The 27,897-nt window shown below is 41.4% G+C and overlaps 1 long non-coding RNA gene and 1 pseudogene across 1 annotated transcript in view; one reads left to right on the top strand and one right to left on the bottom strand.

Moving 5' to 3' along the window:
* LOC117086890 overlaps window positions 1-23,300 on the bottom strand; it is a 52,314-nt gene extending 29,014 nt beyond the window's left edge. The window contains exon 1 of the long non-coding RNA XR_004438612.1: window positions 22,934-23,300. This is a non-coding gene — a long non-coding RNA (uncharacterized LOC117086890). The remainder of the gene's footprint in view (window positions 1-22,933) is intronic.
* Window positions 23,301-26,621: 3,321 nt separating this feature from the next.
* On the top strand, window positions 26,622-27,557 carry LOC117086868 (annotated as a pseudogene).
* The last annotated feature ends 340 nt before the right edge of the window (window positions 27,558-27,897 follow it).

Genomic DNA, 27,897 nt, shown 5'->3' with positions numbered 1-27,897 from the left:
AGGAGGAGGTGCTTCTCCCTCACTCATTCTATGTGGCCAGCATCATTCTGATACCAAAACCTGGCAGAGACACAGCAAAAAAAACAAAACTTAAAACTTCTGGCAATATTCTTGATGAACATAGACACAAACATCCTAAACAAAATACTGGCAAGCCAAATCCAGCACCACATCAAAAAGCTAATCCTCCACTATCATGTAGGCTTTATCCCTGGGATGGAAGGATGGTTCAACATATGAAAATTAATAAATGTGATTCATCACATAAAAATAATTTTAAAAAATTATATGATCCTCTCAATAAATGCAGAAAAGACTTTTGATATAATCCAACATCCCTTCAATTAAAAACCTTCGACAAACCAGGCTTTTAAAGAACATACCTCAAAGTAATAACAGTCATCTATGACCAACACACAGGCAACATCATACTGAACATGGAGAAGCTAGAAGCATTGAGTACCAGAATAAGACAAGGATGCCCAATCCCACCACTCCTATATAGCGTAGTCATGGAAATCCCAGCCAGAGAAATCAGGCAATAGGAAGATATACAAGGCATCCAAATAGAAAGAGATTAAGTCAAACTATCTCTGTATATAGATTACATAATTCTGTACCTAGAAAACACCATAGTCACTGCCTAAAACCTCCTAAATCTGATAAACAACTTCAGCAAAGTATAAGGATATCAAATCACTGTATAAAAATTGGTAGCATTTATATACGCCAATAACATCCAAGATGAGAGCCAAATCCAGAATGCAATCTCATTCACAAGAGCCACAGAAAGAAAAAATTACCTAGGAATCCAGCTAACCAGGGAGGTGAAAGATCTCTACAATGAAAATTACCAAACACTGAAGTAAATCAGAGATGACACAAACAAATGGGAAAATATTACATACTCATGGATAGGAAGAATCAGTTTTTTGGAAATGGCCATACTGCCGAAAGCAATTTAGAGATTGAATGCTATCCTATCAAACTACCAATGGCATTTTTTCACAGAACTAAAAAACAAAACGAAACCCTATTTTAAAATTTGTATGAAGCCTAAAAAGAGCCCGAATATACAAGGCAACCCTAAGTAAAATGAACAAAGCTGGAGGCACCACACTACCTGAATTCAAACTATACTACAGAGCTACAGTAACCAAAACACCATGGTAGTGGTACACACGTAGACACACAGATTAACAGAACAGTTTAGAGAACCCAGAAATAAAGTCATACACCTACAACTATCTGTCCTTTGACAAAGTTGATAAAGCAATAGGGAAATAACTCCCTAATCAATAAATGGTGCAGGGATTACTGGTTAGCCATATGCAGAAGTTGAAACTGGATCCCTTCTGAAGCAGCCTTGTTGTCTGGGATGATATCCGAGGTTCATTTTCTCATGACAAGGAAATCAAGGACATGGACACACAAGAAGTGAGCTTCAGAGCAGAGGTTTAACAGGTTCTTTAAGGATTAAAATGTAAAAGATTAATATGTGAATGGTGCCCATGAGAAATGAGAATACTTTGAGCCAGGAGAATCAAGATTACCATTCATATTTATTTTATATTATATATGAGAATACTGGCGAGAGAATACTGGACAAAATAAGTTTTCAAAGTTACACAGCAAATGAGCGATGGATTACAATGAATTTTAGGCTGGGCACAGTGGCTCACGACTGTAATCTTAGCATTTTGGGAGGCTGAGATGGGCGGATCACATGAGGTCAGGAGTTCGAGACCAGCATGGCCAATATGGTGAAACCCCATCTCTACTAAAAATATACAAAAATAGCCAGATGTGGTGGTGGGCACCTGTAATCCCAGCTACTCGGGAGGCTGAGGCAGGAGAATCACTTGAACCCAAGAGGCGGAGGTTGCAGTGAGCTGACATTGCACCAGTGCACTGCAGCCTGAGCAACAAGAGCAAATCTCTGCCTCAAAAAAAATTAATTTCAGGCTTTATAATATTGTAAAATGGAATTAAAATTAAAGACTAAAACATTTTTATAAAAAGGACAATTTTTTAAAAAAATAAGTAAAAACTTTTCTTATGTACATTTACCCAAGTTGAAATATAGCCACGTGAAAAAGAGATTTGCCAAATGAGAATCTGGGATTTTAGCTTGAACATCCATTCTTGGATACATCATAATGTGAGCTTCCTAGAGGAAGACAATATGTCTGCTTTGCTCAACTTTGCATCTCTAGGATTTACCACAATGTTTGGCACATGATATACAAAGACTAAATCAATATTTTTAAATAAAATAATGAAAATAGTTTGTATAATTTCAACTTTCTCAAATATTTTAAGGCAATATAATTTGCATGTCTGGTTTATCGCTCAAATCATCAATCAGGTTGTATTCTATATATCTTCTTTCCTACACTATTTCCAGGAAGTCCACTAGTCCTAGAAAAGCATGAAGCAGAGCCATTCTCATTGGTTCACAGACCTGCAGCCTTATATGGATCTGCTCCAGCTGACCAGAGGCTTATTAGCATGATATTTCTGTACTCTTGTATGTTACTGACTTTTCCAGTGCTTTATTATAGGACAGTAGCCCAACAAAAGAAGATTTTTTCCCTTATTATTGTTAGTTTTAATTTTTGTTTCCATTTTTTGGTTATTTTTGTTGGCTTGTTAAGTTTTGGATTTAAAAAAATGAATAAAACAAACTACCTAAAATATTCAATGTTCATATAAAGCATAAATTAATAGCATCATTCCACATATCAACACGTAGAACCTGAGGGTGCAAATTCACCCAGGAGTAGAAACAATTCCTAAAGCAAGACAGAAAACAGCTCATGATAAATGTTCCCCATGCTACAGTTTAACTTTCGTTTTAACATTTAAAATGGTTTAAAGTACATTATAGAATTACACAAATAACAAACTGGTCTACTCTCCTGTTGCTTGTACTCTCCTCATTTTAAGCTTATTTCATTAAGTGACAATAGGAATCATTAAGCTAAATGCATACTCTGCATATTAAAATTTTTGTATGCAAAGATTTCCAGGTTTTAACTGAAGTGAAACTTAGTAGTAATCTAAGGGAATGCACAGTCACCTAGTCATGTTACTATCAGGCCACTGAGGATAATTGAGGACTGAAGGCATTTTATGAGAACAAAAATATTAGTTTCAGATTTTGTACCTAGAGAGATACAGAATCAATGGGGCAGCAGAACAGAGAGCAGCATAGATATCCAAACTTCCAAATTCTCATACTTAAAAGCTCATCTCATGACCTTCTCAAGTTTTCTCTAGGCCTGGGTTGTGTCAGTGAAAGACAAATGCACTAGGGTATTTATATCTAATGGAGAAAATAATAAAGCAGTACAACTGGATAGCTGTTGATGGGAGCAATTGATACTATATAATTTGTTGTTTTCATTATGTGAGCACACATATTTAATTTATATTTAATAATTAATAGGATTTATTAATTGTATTAATAAGATGCTGAGAGTGATAATCAGCAATTAAACATTACTTGGAAAAATCACAAGTATTTCTTGGCAGTACAGAATGAGACTCACTTCCTGGACTGGGAGGGCAGAAAAAGCTCAGTTCAAAGCTGTAATCAGAATGGCAGCAAATTTTGAACTCTTAGTCTCTACCTAAGAGACTGAGTCTCTTAGGAAGGTCTGCTACCTCAATGTCAAGGCTGACTGGGAAGGAAAGAGCCTCCAAAACATGAAGTTAGGAATATCTGGGTAACACATTTCAAATCTTCAATTTCTATGGCCTGCAGAAATGGTCCACTTCTCCCTGTTGAAAGCTAGGTCTACCCCCTGTGCTTAAAGGTAGAGACTGTTTTAATCTTCCTCTAACTACCTTCTGGTTACAACAACATTAAGTAAGGCTGTTTCACAAGATAATGGAGTTGGAGAAGTTCTAGGCCTTAAATGAAAGAAAAAAGCTGCACACTGAATGACTTGCAGAACTAGCCAACTTGTACAAGCAAGAACTGGGAGTGTTATGTATGGAAATAAATGTCAAGAGTGTTAAATCAGGGCAGGGGGGCAGTGAAATGTGAAGTTGGATAAAGGTAAGTTTATTCACGTGAGATTCCTCTTCCAGTTCATACAATTTAATACTCTGGAAAAGACCTTGGGTATTGCACCAACCAGTGCTCATATGGTTAATGGAAACTTGGAAAAGCCAGTGGATTACAGTATAAAATAGAAGTATTTGGACTACTGTGATACAGAGTGAAGTAAGGCATCAAAAGGTTCTGAGCATTGGATACAATAAAGTAGATATAGTATGTTATATTGGGATACTCAGAAGATGACTGTGTTCCTGGTGGACGCCTTCTTTACAAAAACAATAAGGAGCATATTAATGCGAGAGGCACCCGCATCACTGAGAAGCCCTGGGTATGTGTTCTCTAAAGTTCACAGCTGATGGTAGGAGATACAGTTACCGAACTACACTACATGATAGCAGTGGGGAAGGCACGTTCCTGAAAGGATACAAGCCAAGTTGTTTATTGCTGTCAAAACCAGGCCAGAGAGAAAGCTGGAGGACTCACATCGAATTGTGGAGACAGGTAATAGTATACGGTGTTCCCTTCAAGCTAAAAACAAATGATTCCGTCTAGTACCTCTCACTACTAAGAAGAAAGCATGGCACATTGTAGGCCTCCTTTGGGTTCCTGAGGAAGCATATTCTGCACTTAGGAATCCTGCTGAACTCATACATTTGATGACATATCGTACTCAGCTTTGAATGAGGCCAAGAGTAAGCATAGGCTTTGCAGCAACCCCAGATTAAGATCTAAGAGGTCCTGTCATTTGGGATATATGACCTAGTAGAGAATCACAATATAGACCTCTACTGTTCTGAAGCAAGTTACATTGGAAAAAGAGAACTAAACATCTTTCAAAAAACTGTTCCTAGTATACAAATTCATACTTGTACAGACAGATTGCCTGATGATGGGACATAAACTACCTATGTAGAAAGAACTGCTATAACCTGGCTTTTATCATACACGCCAAGTCATAGGCTGAATTGGACCAGCAGGAATCAGTTGCAGGATGTAAGTAATGCATTCGTTACCAAACAAAAGCATAGGACACAAAATGTCTGTACAGGAAGTAGCCTAGATCCCCCACATTATCTACCACTTTTCTCCTGGCTTATTGCCTCAGATCACACAAATAGCCGCATGGGAGTCCCTTGACAGAGGAGGAAGAAGTCAAATATTGGTACATGGATGAATAAACTCAGCAGATGATGCACATTGAAAATGGATGACAGTTGTACTATAGCCCTATTTAGAAATGACAGAGAGACAGTGATGAGGGAAAATCCTCCAAGAGTGCTGAATTCCAGGTGTTATATGTGGTCTCTTAATTTGTCTGGTGGTTCTATCATTTAGGAGATATGATCCAGCGAGACCCAGGGTTTTAGAGATATCTGTGTTGGGAGAAGATACCATGTAAATTTTATAATAAGGCCTAAAGAAGAATTGCAATATAGACATATATTGTTCCACAGCAAGTTAGTTACATTGGAAGCAAAGAACTAAACACCTTTCAAAAAACTGTTCCTATTACGCCAGTTGGCCCCAGTCCTGAGGTTAGAATTTATATGGATTCACAGGCTGGTTGCTGAATGGAACTAGAAAGAGATAGTGAATGATTGGCTTGAAAAACTTCTGTGGAAGAAACATATGCATGGACCTATGAGAATGATCAGGTGTGAAGATCTGTATCACATGTTAATATCCACCAGAGAGCATATATCAAAGTTGAAGCTACAATCAGTCAAGTAAACAAAATGACTCAGTTGGTATGCTACAACCCGCCTCTGCATTGGTCGGCCACATTTATGCTGATACAGTAGGGTCATTTACAAAGTAGCTACGTTGGCTGAGAGGATGATTATTCACAAATGCCAAAGCAAGGGTTCCCTGTTCCCAAAGCCGATTTATCTATTACTGCTGCCCTCACTACAAGAAACAGATACATACTAAGTTCTCTATATGTCACCATCTTTTAAAGAGAACATACACACTTGGCAAGTTGACTACATTAATCCATTTCATCCTAGAAAAGATAGCAATCATCTAAAGTGGAATACAATTATACTCTTTTTTTTTTTTTTTGAGAGAGAGAGAGAGTCTCACTCTGTCACCCAGGCTGGAGTGCAGTGGCATGATCTCGACTCACTGAAACCTGGGTCTCCAGGGCCCAAGTGATTCTCATGCCTCAGCCTCCCAAGTATCTGAGATTACAGGAGTATAACACCACCCCTGGCTAATGTTAGCATTTTTAGTAGAGATAGGATTTCACTATGCTGCCCAGGCTGGTCTGGAACTCCTGGCCTCAAGCGATCTGCTTGCCTCAGCCTCCCAAAGTGCTGGGATTACAGACATGGGCCACTGTGCCTGGCTGGAATATAATACAAATATATTCTTGATATGAATTTCCCTTACCTGTCCACAAGACCTAAATCAGCAGTACTATCCTAGAGCTCACAGAATATGTGATCCCTTACACAGGATCCCACATAACCAATGGACCTACTCTAGAGCAAGAAAGTTGTATCATGTTCTGGCACTATCTGGAAGCAAATGACTTCATATGATGTTGGAATAACCTAAAGAAGGTATAGCTGAGACATCAGCTACAAAATGATGCCCTATAAGGATCAGACACTTTCAGCCAGGATTCAGTGTGTACTCTCAATCAATCATAATTGTACATTATTGTATCTACAGTAAAGTGTATGAGGCCAGGAACTAAGTAGAATTCACTGTGCCCTAACTGAAGAATTTGTGATTTTCTTTTTTACAACTCTAGGTTCTACGTTTAAGTCCTGTCTTCAAGATTGCAAAAGTCAATCTCACATATAGATAAATAAAAAAAGGTTATTTGCTATTGTAAAAATTGTCAAAGAATACCCAGCTAAATGTAGAATAAAATATGCGTGTCTAAGAAGCTACACTGACTATGCTTTAGAATAATAGGTCATTATACATGTGGAGGAAGCTTCAGAATAATCTTCTCTCATCCTCTGTATTTATCAATGAAAAGGTTAAAGGACCAGGAAGTCTGGGGGTTTTTCTCATGTTGCATGACTAGCTAGGGATATAAGAGTAAGTATAACCTTACTATGACAATTCTCTATAAATGTATACATTTACTTGATTGGGATACTTATTTGAAAAGTTCCATATAAAAAAATTGTATTCTGTACTTTATTTTCTAATTAATTGTTTGTGTTAAGGAAGGTAAATGAAATGTGTAATCGGGATAAATGTTTTAGTTTAATTAAACTAATAAAATAATAATGGATATAACAGCAAGAAAACTTTCAAAATTGTTAATAAATTGAATAGTCAGCTAAAAATCCATTGTCACTTTGCATTAGGGAAGCAAAGTGAAAAACTGTGAAGAATACATATAACCTCCTAAATATTTCCCAGAGATCAATTTAAAGCAAAGAATAAGAAAGAAATATTTATTAAACTCTCCCAAAGGCATATAAACAGAAGAAATTGCAAAGAAAAAAGTAATCAAACCTTTTCATAGCAGATTAAATTCAAGAGCTTTTCTAAGACAGTAATTTCTTACTATAATGTCTGGAGAACAGGAAGAATGAGGAAGAAAGCAAAATCCTTTCACGGTGTTAATGCGTAGGTGTTGAACTTTTTCAACTCCCATGTTAATGGGGGTAGAAATGGTGAGGAGTAGGAGAGCAAGGATAGAGATCACAGACTCGCATTTTCAAAGTTGTAAGTGTTTCTAGTTAGGTTTCAATTTCCCCAGGAAACAGATTACCATGTTTTTGATGACCTGTGAGATAATTTTCTCTGTTGTATATGTTTTGGCGATGAGTAGAGTCACTGTATTCTGGGGCATCTTCTTAGTCTGCTCTGTGGCCTCATCTCCACTGTCTCAGATGAGTTCATTAGAGAGTATAAAAGTAGAAACAAGTCTTAGAGACAATGATGCTGTATCGGATGGCAGTGCTCTATGAACAGACATAACATGAAGTAAAATAAGATCAGTGGCCTAAAGGTAGCTTATATGTGGCAAGTGCTGCTGTATTTATCAGAACTTCTGTATCTTCAATTTGAGCCTCATGTAAGAATTTGATAAAATCATGCTTGATAACCACAGCGATTAAAAAGTGAATTATTTTTAGTAAAATTTATAAAATTGGGACTATGTCAAGGATAGCAATAGCTATTTGCAATATAACTGATGCTGACTACCTCATATTTCTCATACCACTGTAACATTATACAGATATATTAAATATATAAGATTATATATGTGACATATATATGAATATATATGTCGTACATAAAACCATATGATTTATGTATATAATTTATTCTTAGGTTTAAATGAGAATATCAGGGAAATTTTTCTGATTCAAGTTTAGGCTGATTTGTATATAACTGCTTTGAAGGCATTCAGCTCATTGTGGTATGGTATCAGAGGAGGGAAAAATTACTTTGCTCTAAGATGACAATACATCTTAATTTATAAAAGTAGCATGAATTAGTTGGATTTCTTTTTACATGGAGGTTAAGGAAGAATGATAAAGAGTTAAAGGAATAACTGTCCTATAATGTCCATGGAGTTGCATCAGAATAGGCTGACATATCTTGGAATATCTTGATATGGTGGCTTAAACTATTCTTAATTTCTTGAACCTTGTTGAAACTAATCTGAACTGAGCGAGTGCCTCTGGGACTGCATTATCTCGGTATATGCTGATGGAACAACAGAAATAACATAAAAATTCAGCTCCCTCACCCATAGATTTGTCTATCTATGCAGTGTCAAGTGTCCAGATACTTTGAAACATTATGAGTGACTGACATTTTCATTTCTGAACTAGAAACTCTGGCAGATTGTTGACCCAGCCTTCATCTGAAAAAGCCCTTTTTCTGAACTAGAATCTTATTTAAGAATGATTGGCATACCTTAAAATCAAATATTTTTTGAATTGCTGTGTTACTAGTCTAATTTGGAAAAATAAGAGAAACCATCAAAAATTTCTAGACAAACTACGTTAAATGCTTAATATAAAAGTAGAAACTTTAACCATTTTATAACTTATTAACTGCTGATACCATCAAGTATCAATATAGGAGATCTGTAATTATTATTCTATATTATTTCCAATGTATTTTATAGTTATTGAATTTGCTGCAAATGACTTAAATTAGCAGTTTTTAAAACATTAGGCCCGAAGATGGCCGAATAGGAGCAGCTCCAGTCTCCAACTCCCAGCGCGAGCGACACAGAAGACCGGTGATTTCTGCGTTTTCAACTGAGGTACTGGGGTCATCTCTCTAGGGAGTGCCGGACAATCGGTACTGGTCAGCTGCTGCAGCCTGACCAGCCTGAGCTGAAGCAGGGCGAGGCATCGCCTCACCTGGAAGCGCAAGGGGGAAAGGAATCCCTTTTTCCTAGCCAGGGGAACTGAGACACACAACACCTGGAAAATCGGGTAACTCCCACCCCAATACTGCGCTTTAAGGAAACAGGCACACCAGGAGAATATATCCCACACCTGGCCGGGAGGGTCCCACGCCCACGGAGCCTCCCTCACTGCTAACACAGCCGTCTGCTGCGATCTATCCGCAAGGCAGCAGCGAGGCTGGGGGAGGGGCGCCCGCCATTGCTGAGGCTTAAGTAGGTAAACAAAGCCGCTGGGAAGCTCGAACTGGGTGGAGCTCACAGCAGCTCAAGGAAGCCTGCCTGTCTCTGTAGACTCTACCTCTGCGGACAGCGCACAGCTGCAGCCCATTAGGGGAAAGAGCGGGGGCGGTGCAGACGCGAACGACTCTGTCTGACAGCTTTGGGGAGAGCCGTGGATCTCCTAACGCGGAGGTTGAGATCCGAGAACGGACAGACTGCCTGCTCAGGTGGGTCCCTGACCCCTGAGTAGCCTAGCTGGGAGACATCCCCCACTAGGGGCAGTCTGACACCCCACACCTCACAGGGTGGCGTCACCCCTGAGAGGAAACTTCCAAAGAAAGAATCAGACAGGTACACTCGCTGTTCAGCAATATTCTCTTCGGCAACCTCTGCTGCTGATACCCAGGCAAACAGGGTCTGGAGTGGACCTCAAGCAATCTCCAACAGACCAACAGACAGTCCTTCTGACTGTCAGACGGAAAACTATCAAACAGGAAGGACACCTATACCAAAACCCCATCTGTACGTCACCATCATCAAAGTCCAGAGACAGATAAAACCACAAAGATGGGGAAGAAGCAGGGCAGAAAAGCTGGAAATTCAAAAAATAAGAGCGCATCTCCCCCTGCAAAGGAGCGCAGCCCATCGCCAGCAACGGATCAAAGCTGGTCAGAGAATGACTTTGACGAGATGAGAGAAGAAGGCTTCACTCCATCAAACCTCTCAGAGCTAAAGGAGGAATTACGTACCCAGCGCAAAGAAACTAAAAATCTTGAAAAAAAAGTGGAAGAATTGACAGCTAGATTAATTAATGCAGAGAAGATCATAAACGAAATGACAGAGATGAAAACCATGACACGAGAAATACGTGACAAATGCACAAGCTTCAGTAACCGACTCGATCAACTGGAAGAAAGAGTATCAGCGATTGAGGATCAAATGAATGAAATGAAGCGAGAAGAGAACCAAAAGAAAAAAGAAGAAAAAGAAATGAACAAAGCCTGCAAGAAGTATGGGATTATGTAAAAAGACCAAATCTACGTCTGATTGGGGTGCCTGAAAGTGAGGGGGAAAATGGAACCAAGTTGGAAAACACTCTTCAGGATATCATCCAGGAGAACTTCCCCAACCTAGTAGGGCAGGCCAACATTCAAATTCAGGAAATACAGAGAACGCCACAAAGATACTCCTCCAGAAGAGCAACTCCAAGACACATAATTGCCAGATTCACCAAAGTTGAAATGAAGGAAAAAATCTTAAGGGCAGCCAGAGAGAAAGGTCGGGTTACCCACAAAGGGAAGCCCATCAGAATAACAGCAGACCTCTCGGCAGAAACTCTACAAGCCAGAAGAGAGTGGGGGCCAATATTCAACGTTCTTTTTTTTTTTTTTTTTTGAGGCGGAGTCTCGCTCTGTCGCCCAGGCTGGAGTGCAGTGGCCGGATCTCAGCTCACTGCAAGCTCCGCCTCCCGGGTTTACGCCATTCTTCTGCCTCAGCCTCCCCAGTAGCTGGGACTACAGGCGCCCGCCATCTCGCCCGGCTAGTTTTTGTATTTTTAGTAGAGACGGGGTTTCACCGTGTTAGCCAAGATGGTCTCGATCTCCTGACCTCGTGATCCGCCCGTCTCGGCCTCCCAAAGTGCTGGGATTACAGGCTTGAGCCACCGCGCCCGGCCTCAACGTTCTTAAAGAAAAGAATTTTCAACCCAGAATTTCATATCCAGCCAAACTAAGCTTCATCAGTGAAGGAGAAATAAAATCCTTTACAGATAAGCAAATGCTTAGAGATTTTGTCACCACCAGGCCTGCCTTACAAGAGACCCTGAAGGAAGCCCTAAACATGGAAAGGAACAAGCGGTACCAGCCATTGCAAAAACAAGCCAAAATGTAAAGACCATCGAGGCTAGGAAGAAACTGCATCAACTAACGAGCAAAATAACCAGTTAATATCATAATGACAGGATCAAGTTCACACATAACAATATTAACCTTAAATGTCAATGGACTAAATGCTCCAATTAAAAGACACAGACTGGCAAACTGGATCAAGAGTCAAGACCCATCAGTCTGCTGTATTCAGGAGACCCATCTCACATGCAGAGACATACATAGGCTCAAAATAAAGGGATGGAGGAAGATCTACCAAGCAAATGGAGAACAAAAAAAAGCAGGGGTTGCAATCCTAGTCTCTGATAAAACAGACTTTAAACCATCAAAGATCAAAAGAGACAAAGAAGGCCATTACATCATGGTAAAGGGATCAATTCAACAGGAAGAGCTAACTCTCCTAAATATATATGCACCCAATACAGGAGCACCCAGATTCATAAAGCAAGTCCTTAGAGACCTACAAAGAGACTTAGACTCCCATACAATAATAATGGGAGACTTCAACACTCCACTGTCAACATTAGACAGATCAACGAGACAGAAAGTTAACAAGGATATCCAGGAATTGAACTCATCTCTGCACCAAGCGGACCTAATAGACATCTATAGAACTCTCCACCCCAAATCAACAGAATATACATTCTTCTCAGCACCACATCGCACTTATTCCAAAATTGACCACATAATTGGAAGTAAAGCACTCCTCAGCAAATGTACAAGAACAGAAATTATAACAAACTGTCTCTCAGACCACAGTGCAATCAAACTAGAACTCAGGACTAAGAAACTCAGTCCAAACCGCTCAACTACATGGAAACTGAACAACCTGCTCCTGAATGACTACTGGGTACATAACGAAATGAAAGCAGAAATAAAGATGTTCTTTGAAACCAATGAGAACAAAGATACAACATACCAGAATCTCTGGGACACATTTAAAGCAGTGTGTAGAGGGAAATTTATAGCACTAAATGCCCACAAGAGAAAGCAGGAGAGATCTAAAATTGACACTCTAACATCACAATTAAAAGAACTAGAGAGGCAAGAGCAAACACATTCAAAAGCTAGCAGAAGGCAAGAAATAACTAAGATCAGAGCAGAACTGAAGGAGATAGAGACACAAAAAACCCTCCAAAAAATCAATGAATCCAGGAGTTGGTTTTTTGAAAAGATCAACAAAATTGACAGACCGCTAGCTAGACTAATAAAGAAGAAAAGAGAGAGGAATCAAATAGACGCAATAAAAAATGATAAAGGGGATATCACCACCGACCCCACAGAAATACAAACTACCATCAGAGAATACTATAAACACCTCTACGCAAATCAACTAGAAAATCTAGAAGAAATGGATAATTTCCTGGACACTTACACTCTCCCAAGACTAAACCAGGAAGAAGTTGAATCCCTGAATAGACCAATAGCAGGCTCTGAAATTGAGGCAACAATTAATAGCCTACCCACCAAAAAAAGTCCAGGACCAGATGGATTCACAGCTGTATTCTACCAGAGGTACAAGGTGGAGCTGGTACCATTCCTTCTGAAACTATTTCAATCAATAGAAAAAGAGGGAATCCTCCCTAACTCTTTTTATGAGGCCAACATCATCCTGATACCAAAGCCTGGCAGAGACACAACAAAAAGAGAGAATTTTAGACCAATATCCCTGATGAACATCGATGCAAAAATCCTCAATAAAATACTGGCAAACCGGATTCAGCAGCACATCAAAAAGCTTATCCACCATGATCAAGTGGGCTTCATCCCTGGGATGCAAGGCTGGTTCAACATTCGCAAATCAATAAACGTAATCCAGCATATAAACAGAACAAAGACAAGAACCACATGATTATCTCAATAGATGCAGAAAAGGCTTTTGACAAAATTCAACAGCCCTTTATGCTAAAAACGCTCAATAAATTTGGTATTGATGGAACGTACCTCAAAATAATAAGAGCTATTTATGACAAACCCACAGCTAATATCATACTGAATGGGCAAAAACTGGAAAAATTCCCTTTGAAAACTGGCACAAGACAGGGATGCCCTCTCTCACCACTCCTATTCAACATAGTGTTGGAAGTTCTGGCTAGGGCAATCAGGCAAGAGAAAGAAATCAAGGGTATCCAGTTAGGAAAAGAAGAAGTCAAATTGTCCCTGTTTGCAGATGACATGATTGTATATTTAGAAAACCCCATTGTCTCAGCCCAAAATCTGCTTAAGCTGATAAGCAACTTCAGCAAAGTCTCAGGATACAAAATTAATGTGCAAAAATCACAAGCATTCTTATACACCAGTAACAGACAAGCAGAGAGCCAAATCAGGAATGAACTTCCATTCACAATTGCTTCAAAGAGAATCAAATACCTAGGAATCCAGCTTACAAGGGATGTAAAGGACCTCTTCAAGGAGAACTACAAACCACTGCTCAGTGAAATCAAAGAGGACACAAACAAATGGAAGAACATACCATGCTCATGGATAGGAAGAATCAATATCGTGAAAATGGCCATACTGCCCAAGGTGATTTATAGATTCAATGCCATCCCCATCAAGCTACCAATGACTTTCTTCACAGAATTGGAAAAAACGGCTTTAAAGTTCATATGGAACCAAAAAAGAGCCCGCATTGCCAAGACAATCCTAAGTCAAAAGGACAAAGCTGGAGGCGTCACGCTACCTGACTTCAAACTATACTACAAGGCTACAGTAACCAAAACAGCATGGTACTGGTACCACAACAGAGATATAGACCAATGGAACAGAACAGAGTCCTCAGAAATAATACCACACATCTACAGCCATCTGATCTTTGACAAACCTGAGAGAAACAAGAAATGGGGAAAGGATTCCCTATTTAATAAATGGTGCTGGGAAAATTGGCTAGCCATAAGTAGAAAGCTGAAACTGGATCCTTTCCTTACCCCTTATACGAAAATAATTCAAGATGGATTAGAGACTTAAATGTTAGACCTAATACCAAAAACCCTAGAAGAAAATCTAGGTAGTACCATTCAGGACATAAGCATGGGCAAGGACTTCATGTCTAAAACACCAAAAGCAACGGCAGCAAAAGCAAAAATTGACAAATGGGATCTAATTAAACTAAAGAGCTTTTGCACAGCCAAAGAAACTACCATCAGAGTGAACAGGCAACCTACAGAATGGGAAAAAATTTTTGCAACCTACTCATCTGACAAAGGGCTAATATCCAGAATCTACCAAGAACTCAAACAAATATACAAGAAAAAAGCAAACAACCCCATCAAAAAGTGGGGAAAGGATATGAACCGACATTTCTCAAAAGAAGACATCCATACAGCCAACAGACACATGAAAAAATGCTCATCATGACTGGCCATCAGAGAAATGCAAATCAAAACCACAATGAGATACCATCTCACACCAGTTAGAATGGCAATCATTAAGAAGTCAGGAAACAACAGGTGTTGGAGAGGATGTGGAGAAATAGGAACACTTTTACACTGTTGGTGGGATTGTAAACTAGTTCAACCATTATGGAAAACAGTATGGCGATTCCTCAAGGATCTAGAACTAGATGTACCATATGACCCAGCCATCCCACTACTGGGTATATACCCAAAGGATTATAAATTACTCTACTACAAAGACACATGCACACGTTTGTTTATTGCGGCACTATTCACAATAGCAAAGACTTGGAATCAACCCAAATGTCCATCTGTGACAGACTGGATTAAGAAAATGTGGCACATATACACCATGGAATACTATGCAGCCATCAAAAAGGATGAGTTTGCGTCCTTTGTAGGGACATGGATGCAGCTGGAAACCATCATTCTTAGCAAACTATCACAAGAAGAGAAAACCAAACACCGCATGTTCTCACTCATAGGTGGGAACTGAACAATGAGATCACTTGGACTCGGGAAGGGGAACATCACACACTGGGGCCTATCATGGGGAGGGGGGAGGAGGGAGGGATTGCATTGGGGAGTTATACATGATATAAACGTCATGCACATGTACCCTAGAACTTAAAGTATAATAAAAAAATAAAAAAAAAAAAAAGGAAAAAAAAAATAAATAAATAAAACATTAGGCCCTTTAGCATTAGCTTTAGTTCTACTGTGAATGAGGGGAGAAAATACTTGAGATACTCTTTAGAATGTAAGTTAATAAAGGAAGAAATATTGATTTCTTTTCTTCTCTTTACACATGTATCTCAATGCTGAGGATGGTATCCTTCACATAGTAGGTGCTCTGTAAGTATTGCTCACATTAATGGAGGGATAACAGGAGCTTTGTATAACTTAGTAAAGATTGTAACATTGCCTCTTCAAGAGGCTCTAACACACAGACAACTCTAAAGAGTACAGGTAGATGTACTCTTTAGAATTTTTGAAAGTGACTGGAGGTGGTATACTTTTTGTTTTGTTTTGTTTTTCATTTTTGATGTAGAAAGGAGAATGTGAAAGTCTTAAGGGAATAGTTGTCATGGAGCCTGTGAGACCCCCATCTCTAAAAAAATAATTTTAAAAAATCATCTGGGTTTGGTGGTATATGTCTGTAGTTCTAGCTACTCAAATGCTGAGGTGTGAGGATCACTTCAGCTCAGGAATTAAAGGTGCAGTGAGCTGTGATCATACCACGACACTCCAGGCTGGGCAACAGAGTGAAACCCTGTCTCTCTCAAAAAAAAAAAAAAATTAAAAGAATATTTGTCACATATTTCTACTTAGAGTTGAATCAGGACAGGTTGCCAAGGCTGGGAAATTCTTGCTGCAGAGGAGCGGTTTGAACATCCAAGCTTTTAAAAGACCTAGATATTCTCATGGTATTTCACTGATGACAGAGTACATGTGACAATTATATTTTTAATTTTTTAATACAATAGAAAACTCCTTGTTTCATTGTATAAAGGAACATTCTGGCTGTTCAATTACTAATCACAAATATCCTGGTACACAAAATAAAATTCTGAAACGTAGTAAAGATGGACTAATTAGATAGTCTGAGCATAGACACTTGACTTGTCCTCTTCTGTGTGATCGCTTAGGACTACTCTGCACATGTGTGCATATTTTACACACATTACACAAGTGTGTATGTTTATGCATACCACACCGGATTAATTTCCAATTTTATGGAAAGAAACAGGAATTCCAAAATGTTTGAAAAATGTAGAAAAGGTATAAAGTAATTAATATCAGATAAATAAGAACAGAAAAACTATAACCCCAATATGACAAATGAAGAGTGGAGATCCACAAAGCGTGAGAGAGAGTAGTAAGTAGCTATCATAGTAATTAATTAAAGACAAAAATCCTAACCAGCTGATCAAATGAGTCCACCTACTTTCTGTCTACAACCCCTAATACCCAATGGCAATCTAAAAACCAAAAGCTGTACCATAAATAATATGAACTACTTGCTTGGGGTCAGGTTTTCTTAACACACAGAATAATTAGAAAGAAGGAGAGAGCTTCAGGAAAGTCTGGACAGGTTGAGAAATGGAGTGGGGAGGTAGGAGAGAAGTCATTTCATTCATGGAAGAAATTTACTTATATTTTAAGTGTCGGAAGAAATTATTCCTTATTTTAGCTCCTAGAGACTGTCCTAAAGTTTGCTGCAAGCCTCACACTAATAGACCCTGAGTGAACTTAACAAAACAGTTCTTAACTTTTTACACATAGTGTTTGATTATCCCTTCTACTTAAACTCATATCCCTTCTACTTAAACTCATAAACTCAAATCAATCACTAAGAATCATAAGCTACTTGAAGAAAACAAAGAATATTAAAGATAAAAATAAAGAAATCAGTCAAGGTGCCTGGAAAAGATGCTAAAAGGAAATCCAGGGAATAAAGGAGATTTTAATAAAATATACATGCTAGTTATGAGAAATTTGAGAGATGATTGAAACCAGAAACAACTATAAGGATTAAGAAAATGAAGCAATCAGAAAGAATTATAGACAAATTGATAAACATTGCCTAAATTAAAAATAATCGACATAAGGCTGAAAATGAAATCAAATAAATAAAACTCAAACAGAAAATTAAAATACCAAGACAAGGGAATTACAGATAGCAATTTTTAAAATGTGCTAAAAAGTTAGAAGATATCAAGGATTAATCTAAGAGGGCTAATATATTTTTAATAAAGGTACTGGTAAGTAGTAGGTAAGTAGTAGAGCAAGGATTTGAATCCAAAGCTTCATGCTGTGTAACAGGACATGAAAATACTAAAAACTTTCAGAGCAAGACCATATCTAGAAAACAAAAGAAGGAAAACTATGTTGACATTTCATTAACAAAATTACATGTTGAAAGATGATGCTGCAATATTCACAGAGATTTAAGGAAAATTATTTTGAAACCAGTCAATCCATTATGTGAAATGTGAACAGAACATAGCAACAGTTAATTTTAAAGACATACTGAAAGTTCAGAACTTGTAAAGAGTAAGAAATTTAATACAAGAAATCTAAAACCCATCGGCTCTCTCTGAAAGAATTAGCACTGAAAGCATATACCACAGCCAAAGAAAATAATGTCATCAAATATAATATTTTAAACATAGTAAGATTATAGAAGCCACTAAAATATATGTTTAATAATTTGGAAGTATAAATAATGTATTCATAACATATATCATTTATATGTATGCAATATCATCATGTAATGAAAAATTATAAATATTTATACACAAATTAAAAACAAATTATTATTAACTGCAATAAAGCAACCCCAGATGAACTCAACATGGGAGATTGGGGGCCAGGAGGAAATGACAGCATCTTAGTGATTCATAAAAAATATGTTACAAAAATATATGTACTTGAGAAATTAACCATTACAAATCAGTTACATATTGAAAATTTAAATTTTCTTAATAAAATTCACTGATTATCACACTATTAAAGAAAAGATATAAAAGAAAAAACAACAACATATGGCCTTATTTTATTTTTAAGAGACTCACCTAAGATAAAATTTTAAAGATAAAAAAATAGGAGAAATTATATATATGCCAGCAAGTGCTGATGAAAGAAAGCTAATGTTAAAATGTTGATGAAACTCCAAACAGGCTTTAATTCCATCATAAATTCCGTATTAACAAAAGGTAATATAAGAAAATATAAATCATTAAACTTTAATCATGTAAGACAAAAGCTACCACATATATAAAGCAGAAGCAGAAAGTGAGGCATTGCCAATTCTAGAAACACACTGGTAGCATTTAACACAGAATTTTCAGAAATCAGCAAAAGAATAAAATAATAAATAAGGCAGAGGATTTGAATGACACAATAAAAGTAGTTTAGCCATTTATTCAACAAATGTTTTTGAGTACTCACTGTGTGAGTTACTCTTTTGAGTGTTCTAGATTGTGACAGTAAAAAAAGAAAAGTCCGGATCTAAAGATTTTACCTTCTCATTTTTATAACGAAAGACAGACAATTGGAAAAGTAAATTAAATACACCACATATGACAAGGTAGTAAGTATTTGAAGAGAAAGAGGAAAGTCAGCCTGGGTGGGTGAGCAGATTGCAGTTTCAGTTGGATTTATTAGGGAAGGCTTCACTAAGAATCAGACATTGAATAATGCTCAAAGGAGGAGTAAGAGTTAAAGCTAACAGGAGATTTTGTGTAGAACAATGACACGATCTGGTTTACATAAAATTGCAGGACTGGGTAAGGTAGGGGACTTCTGGGTTTTGTCCTAAGTCTTGTTAATTTCTGACTCTTAGAGCTGTATGCCTGTACAACTTTGCTAAAAATGAGTATTTACCTGTAATCCTAGCACTTTGGGAAGCCAAGGTGGGCAGATCACGAGGTCAGGAGATCAAGACCATCCTGGCTAACACGATGAAACCCCATCTCTACTAAAAATACAAAATATTAGCCAGGCGTGGTGGCGGGCACCTGTAGTCCCAAATACTTAGGAGGCTGAGGCAGGAGAATGGTGTGAACCCAGGAGGCAGAGCTTGCAGTGAGCTGAGACCACGCCACTGCACTCCAGCCTGGGTGACAGAGCGAGACTCCGTCTCAAAAAAAAAAAAAAAAAAAAAGAGTATTTAATTTTTAATCAAAATCTGATACTTGACCAAAAACAATAGTATACTAAGTGATACGGTTTTTTGTTTTTGTTTGAGAGAGGGTTTCAATCTCTTGCCCAGGCTAGAGCGCCATGGTGCAATTCTAACTTACTACAGCCTCAAATTATTGGGATCAGGTGATCAACCTCCCGAGTAGCTAGAACCACAGGGGTGCACCGCCACCTCCAGCATTTTTTTTTTTTTTTTTGGTACAGTCGGAGGTCTCGCTATGTTGCTGGTCTTAAACTCCTGACCTCAGTGGATCCTACTGCCTCAGCCTCCCTAAGTGCTGGGATTACAGGTGTGAGCCACCACACCAGGCCCAAGTGGCGTATTCTAAATTTTTTTGGAATCCAACCACTCTGAAAATGTATGGAGAGTGGCTGGGCGCAGTGGCTCAAGCCTGTAATCCCAGCACTTTGGGAGGCCGAGACGGGCGGATCACGAGGTCAGGAGATCGAGACCATCCTGGCTAACAAGGTGAAACCCCGTCTCTACTGAAAACCACAAAAAACTAGCTGGGTGAGGTGGCGGCACCTGTAGTCCCAACTACTCGGGAAGCTGAGGCAGGAGAATGGCGTGAACCCGAGAGGCGGAGCTTGCAGTGAGCTGAGATCCGGCCACAGCACTCCAGCCTGGGTGACAGAGCGAGACTCCGTCTCAAAAAAAAAAAAAAAGTAAAGAAAAAAAGAAAATGTATGGAGAGCTCTAAATCGTCTCCCCATAAACACATGGATGCATATACACAAAATTGTTGCACAGGATTTTGGGGACATCATAAATTTCTGAGAGCTGGGTTAAGAACCTTAGGATTATAGATTCCGATTTCTTTATTTTTTCTTTTTTTTTTTTTTGAGACAGAGTCTTGCCTGTCATCCAGGCTGGAGTGCACTGCGTGAACTCCGCTCACTGCAAGCTCTGTCTCCTGGGTTCACGCCATTCTCCTGCCTCAGCCTCCAGAGGAGCTGGGACTACAGGCGCCTGCCACCATGCCCGGCTGATTTTTTGTATTTTTAGTAGAGGCAGGGTTTCACTATAGCCAGGTTAGTCTCAATATCCTGACCTCATGATCTGCCCTCCTCGGCCTCCCAAAGTCTGGGATTATAGGTGTGAGCGACCGCGCCCGGCCCTAGATTCTGGTGTATTAAAGGAAATGTATTTCAAGTCAGAGTTTGTCATTTATTGCACAGGAAAATAAAAACTTCATTTAAAAAACCAAACACACACACATGATAAAATGAGGTCCTGCTTGGTTTTAAACTACTTGGTGACCACCATCAGTTATTTTCTTGACCACAGCATGTACCTAATTCCTAAGTATGAAAAAAGGTACAAATATTGTTTATTGGGCTTTTGGCTTCAGCCTTGAAACAATCGGATTCTCTCAAACTCAGGAATGTGAATCGCTGTTGGGTTGATGCAGCTGTTTCCATTCTAGAAATGGACCTGGAATCATGTACTTTTCACCCATGGAGAGTCCTTTGTGTAAAACTTGAAAAGGCAAGGTCCCAAATTCCCCATATGGGTGTTTCTTCCAGTAGAGGAATTACTCTAATGACTTCTTAGCAAAACTTACATAATCAGAGCAGGCCATCAAAATACTCCAAAACACAAAGTTTAGCTCCATTTCTGATGGACCTGTCTCCACTGCTATCAGTCTCACCAACAGCTTCACATCAAGTCAGAGGAACGGTTTTTTCATTTAAGAAGGATCTTCATGGCTGGGTGCGGTGGCTCATGCCTGTAATCCTATCACTTTGGGAGGCCAAGGTGGATGGATCACTAGGTCAGGAGTTTGTGACCAGTCTGGTCAACATGCTGAAACCCCGTCTGTACTAAAAATCCAAAAATTAGCCGGGCTTGGTGGCACGTGCCTGTAGTCCCAGCTACTCAGGAGGCTGAGGCAGGAGAACAGCTTGAACCCGGGAGGTGGAAGTTGTAGTGAGCCAAGATCGTACTACTGCACTCCAGCCCAGGCAACAGAATGAGACTCCATCTCAAAACAAACAAACAAACAACAAACAAACAAACAAACCAACGAAAAAATGGTATCTGTTAACCAGAGGCAATGAAAAGCACCTCCCAGGCTGCTGTAGTAAGTGGATCGGTAACTGTAGTGGGAGATTCCAACCCCCGAGACCTGTGACTATGTCACGCAGCAAAAGGGGTTTGCCACAGGCCTTAGGAGAAGTATCCTGGGCTATCCAGGGAGGTCCAATCTAATCCCATGAGCCTGTAAGAGCATAGAACTGGGCAGGCGAGGTGGCTCACGCCTGTAATCTCCGCACTTTGAGAGGCTAAGGCAGGCGGAGCACGAGATCAAGAGATGGAGACTACCCTGGTTAAAATGGTGAAACCCCATCTCTACTAAAAATACAAAAATTAGTCGGGCATCGTGGCGGGCACCTGTAGTCTCAGCCACTCAGGAGGCTGAAGCAGGAGGGTCACTTGAACCCGGGAGGTAGAGGTTACAGCGAGCTGAGATCACACCACTGTACTCCAGCCTGGCCAGCAGTGTGAGACTCCATCTCAAAAATATATTTTAAAATAGGGCATAGACGTTTCTCCGAGTGGAAGAAGAGAAATGCACACAGGGGAACTGGAGAGCCTGACCAGGTCCCTGGCCCAGCTAGTCCTGAGCTGATGGGACCACGTGCAAAGACCAGATAGAGGCCTCAGGAGCTGAGGGCAGCCCCCAACAGATGGCCAGCAAGGGAACAGACACCTCAGTCCTGCAACCACAAGGAAGTAGATTTGGCCAAAAGTGCTTGGAAACAATTCTCCAATGAGGAATGCAGCCGAGACCACATGGTGATTTTTGCCCACTGACACCCACGTCAGACTTCTGCCCTACAGAACTGTGAGATGATACAATTTCAATTGTTTTAAGCCACAAAATATATGGAAATGTGGTAAAGCAGCAACAGAAATGAATACAGTGATTTACGTGGAAACACCTAGAAGAGTGTCTGGCACGGTGTTGTCACCTGACAAGCGTTTCCCGATTTCCTTACATCGCAAGGCAGGGCTGGTCACACTCCATCCAAAAGAGATGATAGACTTGCTCTGACAAAACAGATTCAGTGAATTACAAATGGCCCAGAACACCTACAAATTTCACGTTTCAGGTAAGTGATTGCCTTTCCTTTCACTTAGAAACCTCCCAATGCTCATCTTACTGATAAACTCTAAGGACCAGGCAGGAGAGACTAAACACCAGACAAACCCAGCCCCAGATGCCCCGAGGGAGCCCATCCCAGCACTCACTCCGCTGCACTGAAATGATGTCCAGGTCAGTTTCTCCCACTAGACCAAGAAGTCCAGCTCTCCATGTGTGAGTCATCAGTGCTGCCTCTGCATCTCTGCTTCTACGATGGTGCTTCTGCACTTCACGGGAAATCTGTATCAATGTTTGTCAACACTATATATGACAGTATAACTTAATATCTGCACAGAAAGTATAAGTTCTCTGAGGACCAGGGCCGGGTTTATTAGCCTTTGTACTCCCACTGCCACTGTCTGGGACATCAGAGGCACTCGGTAGAAGTTGGTGAAGAGAAAGGAAAGGCAGAGGAGAGACAGGAAAGCAGGACCAACACTGCAGACACAGATTCTGAGGTGGCTGGAGGAGAGGCAGGGCAGAGAAACTTCCTGGATGCTGGCATGGGGTTCACTGTGATACCTGCTGCTGGATTTCAAATGTCAAAGGTGATGCTTTGCTGACCTTGACCTCTGACTGCCCTTTAACTGTCCTTTAGCTTTCCCAACCTCAAGACAGGGCACTTAGAAACTGCAATGTCAAGAAATTATGCTTCATTAAAGCATGGGAATATTATTTACATGGACCTTCATTACTTCATTTTTTACATGGGAATGTAAATAATTGAAGAGATTGTTAAAGACTAAATCAGGCACATTCTATAACTTTGTAAAATATTAATGATAACTGAAACACAAATTTTGATGGTCCCCAAAAATGCTAAAATATAAAACAATACTGGCCAATTAAAGATAGAAAACAATCCTAATGAAGCTCCCCAACAGACACATTAAAACTGTACATTGAACATTTGGGATTTCAAAGGAAAACCCAGATTCATTCCATTCTTCATACGGCGTTTAAAAAAAAAAATCTTAGGTAATACAATATTTCATTTAAAATTTACAAAATTCCATTACATTCATGATTTCATTTCATCCTCAGAACAGTCTCCTGAGTTAGGCAGAACAGGTATTACTAACAACTAACTCCATTTTACAGGTGAGGGAACTGAAATACTTGGACTTAACAAAAGCTTTAATAGGGCCACATATCGAAACCAAATCCTCTGCTCAAAAGAACTAGAATAAGTTATCTTTTACATATTATTCATACTTATATCCTGTCAACATGCAAAAATGTTTTGAGGTAGCCTGCAATAATAGACACCTATCTAATAAAAATATTAAAATGAAAAACAGGTGGGGAAAAAAACAGCAGGTGACATGGGAGACAGACAAAAGTAGATACCAAAGACTGAGACTTAGAATCTAAGAAAACTTCATCTCTGACCTTCCAGTTCCAGGGAGATAACACTAAAGGAAACAAGATGGTTTATAGACTCATAAACTGACAAAAGAGAGGTTGCATCAGTTCTAAACTATGAAACACTCCTGGCAGCCACAGCAAATCTCTAGGACAACATAGCAATGGCATCAAAGCAAGAGTATACTTCAGTGATAGAGTGAATTAAGTTCCCTGTTTGGGACTCAGGCCAGGGCTAGAGAAAAGAACTCTGAAATGTAGAGCTCAAAAATATATCCTCTGTCGGCCAGGCACAGTGGCTCACACCTGTAATCCCCAGCACTCTGGAAGGTCGAGGCGGGCAGATCACGAAGTCAGGAGATGGAGACCATCCTGGCTAGCACAGTGAAATCCTGTTTCTACTAAAAATACAAAAAATTAGCCGGGCGTGGTGGCAGGCGCCTATAGTCCCAGCTGCTTGGAAGGCTGAGGTAGGAGAATGGAGTGAACCCAGGAGGCGGAGCTTGCAGTGAGGGGAGATCCTGCCAGTGTGCTCCAGCCTGGACAACAGAGCAAAACTCCGACTCCAAAATATATATATATATATATATATACACACACACACATATATATATAAACCGTGTGTCTTCTCCATACCCAAGTGTCCCCTTCTGTGAGAGACTTCCTTACACCATTGTGAGGAAGAGAATTTTTCTCTGCTATATTTGCTTGAAAGAATTAAAGGTGTAGGGCAACAATTCTTGGAAATTATGTCGTTTACGATCCTCAAAAGTGAGAAAAATGAAGCCCAGAAGAGAAGACCTTCCAGGAAAATTCCAGAGCCGCAGGTAGACCCAGTACACTGTTTCCGTTTTTGTTTTGAGAGGAAGTCTCACTCTATGGCCCAGGCTGGAGTGCAGTGGAGCCATTTCACTCACTGCAACCTCCGCCTCCTGGGTTCAAGCTATTCTCCTGCCTCAGCCTCCTGAGTAGCTGCGATTACAGGCGCCCACCACCACGCCCAACTAATTTTTGTATTTTTAGTAGAGACAGGGTTTCACCATGTTGGCCAGGTTGGTCTCGAACTCCTGACCTCAAGTGATCCGCCTGCCTAGACCTCCCAAAGTCCTCGGATTACAGGCGTGAGCCACCGCACCCAGCCGACCTGGTAAGTTTTAATCAAGTACTCTGAACTATGCAACAAACACTAGGAAGTAATAGAAAAAAAATTAATCTAAAACCCTCTGGAGAATCAAAGAATTGCAGATTTTAAATAGCATGAATACTTGGATTCATGGTATTGAAAAAGGACCTCGCACTTACCCGCATGTACAAACTGCCTGCCCACCTCTATCAGAGCATTTTTCAAGCTGTGCTACAGTTAACTATGTACTGCCCAAAGCCAATCTGTCCCTGCAGATCATAAGCTCTTAAAGACCAGGACTTCAGCAGAACAAGCAAAACTTCAGAGAGAAGGGAGCCACCGAAACAGAGTTCATAGCAATGGGTCGGCAGGAGCTGATGACTGGAGGTGCACTGTAGCCTTCGGGTCTGGGACAGCGGAGGGAAGAGAAGGCAAAAGGCCCTGCATGACATGCTACAGGGCTAGGAGCCACAGCTGCAGTGATAGGTTCAGTTTTGTCTCGTATGCCTGTTACTTATACACCATCTCTTGTTCAGAAAGAACTTCAGGTTGAGTATTTGGACTCCTTGAGCCTTCTGCTGTTTGTCTCCGGGACGTTTAACACTCTTAAAAGGGGAAAATTGTTCAGTTTGATTATGCTTCCTGGGACATTACAGGTTTTTCAAAAGTTTGATGAAAGCATTCACCAAGGAGTGATTCCACTTTCTCTGGTGGGTGAGAAATACGCGTCTGAGGGGCAGCATCAGGTCTCCCCATCAAGCTGAGGTCAGAGTCTCCCCACCTATGGACCTCACCCTGGCTCCCCCTCATAAATCTGACCTCTAACTGTAACTGCCTTGGCCTCATTCCGTGGGTGTGGATGCTCCTACTTGAAACGCATTTTCAGCCCGCCAAATTCTTGGGAGAGTTTCTTCCACTCTCCAGGCGCTGAGAGCTACAAAGTTCAATCTGGCTTTCCAGATTTTTTTTTCTTCCCATTACTAACGGAACAAATCAAGAAGCGCCAGGCAGAAGGGCCCTGCTCCCACCAATCAGAGCCCAGCCGAAGGCCAGAACAGGAAGTGCGGCGGTGGGACGCGCGGTGACAACCCCTCGCCCCCCGGGACCCGCCGGCCTCGGCAGAGGTCGGTGAGGCCGCTGCGCGACAGCTCCGGGCCCGCGCCTTTCGCTTTCTCCCGCCCAGCAAGTGAGAGGATAAATCACGGGGCGGGGGCAGTGCGCCCCCAGCAACCGCGCACCCCGCGCACAGACCCCCACTACACGCGCGTCCCAGGCGGGGTCGACCCAGACGAGTCACGGGGCGGCGCATAGCCCCACTAGCAGGGCAGCCAGGACCCACGCGCGCGGGTCCACGCAGCCACCTAGATAAGTGACAAAACACTCAGGAAGCCATCATGCGGGGCCAGGAAAGAGCCCCCACCCAGAGTCACGGACTCCCTCGTCTGAGGGTCCGCGCAGTCCCCTCGGTGAGTCTGGCGAAGCAGCCTCACTGCGAGGGAGGGCGGGGAGGGCGTCGGAGTCTCCACACGCGGTGACCCGGACCCCGTTCCATGAGTGGGTCCATGCAGGGTCCCCTCTGCCGCACGCGGGGACCAGCCAGGCCGCGGAGGACCGGGCAGAAGCCAGCGCCCGGGTCCATGCAGTCCCCTCCGCGGCAGACGTGCGGAGCCGGGGAGCAGTGGGGACCGGCCCGCACCCGCAGGGCGCCCGGGACCCCCGCGCGGGCCCACGGGGTATCGCAGCAGACGCGAAGCCCCCGGTGCCACCCGAGGCGGAGACAAAGCCCAGGCGCACGGACCTGGGGTCCCAACCCCGGACCCTGCGGAGCCCAGCTCGGAGCCGCCACGCCCGGCGCAGAGACCCCCGCCCAGTCCGGAGACCCCGTCGCCCGTCGCCCAGTCTCACCTCGGGCAGCCGCCTCCCAGCCCTAGCTCCTCGCCGCGGCGCCTGGGCCGACTAGAGCGCAGCTGAGCAGCCGACAGAGACGCAGCAGCCTCAACAAGGGAGCCCCTGGGCGGGGCCGCCGCCGCGGCCGCCGCCGCCGCTTCAGCCGGTGTTCCCAGCTCAGGATCAGGCTCGGATCAAGGAGCTGCAGCTGGCGCTGGGCTGAGGCCGGGACACACACCATGCAGGTGTACAGGGCCCCGCCCGCCGCCCGCCGCCCCGCCCCCAGCGGAGCCGGGCGCCCAGGGCCCGCCCCTGGCCAATGGGGAGGGAGCTGTGCAGAGAGGGCGGGGCCTTAGGTAACATGGAGAGGTTGGGCCTTAGGCCTTAGGTAACATAGCATATGTTTGTAATCCCAGCTACTCAGGAGGCTGAGGCAGGAGAATCACTTGAACCCAGGAGGCGGAGGTTGCAGTGAGCCGAGATTGTGCCACTGCACTCCAGCCTGGCGACAGAGTGAGACTCCATCTCAAAAATAAATAAATAAATAAAGCCCCTTGAATGTAAGAAATGTGGTAAAACATTTACTCTTTCCCATTCCCTCAAACATGAAAGAGCTCACACTGCAGAGAAACCTTAAGAATGTAGGAAATGTGGTCAAGCCTTCAGATTTTCCTGTTTGTCAAAATTTGGGAGGCC

This window comes from Trachypithecus francoisi, unplaced genomic scaffold, assembly GCF_009764315.1.
Source record: "Trachypithecus francoisi isolate TF-2019V2 unplaced genomic scaffold, Tfra_2.0 Contig00599, whole genome shotgun sequence".
NCBI classification, from domain to species: domain Eukaryota; kingdom Metazoa; phylum Chordata; class Mammalia; order Primates; family Cercopithecidae; genus Trachypithecus; species Trachypithecus francoisi.
The sequence above is the reverse complement of the archived record's forward strand: the minus strand, read 5'-3'. Positions and strand labels throughout refer to the sequence as shown.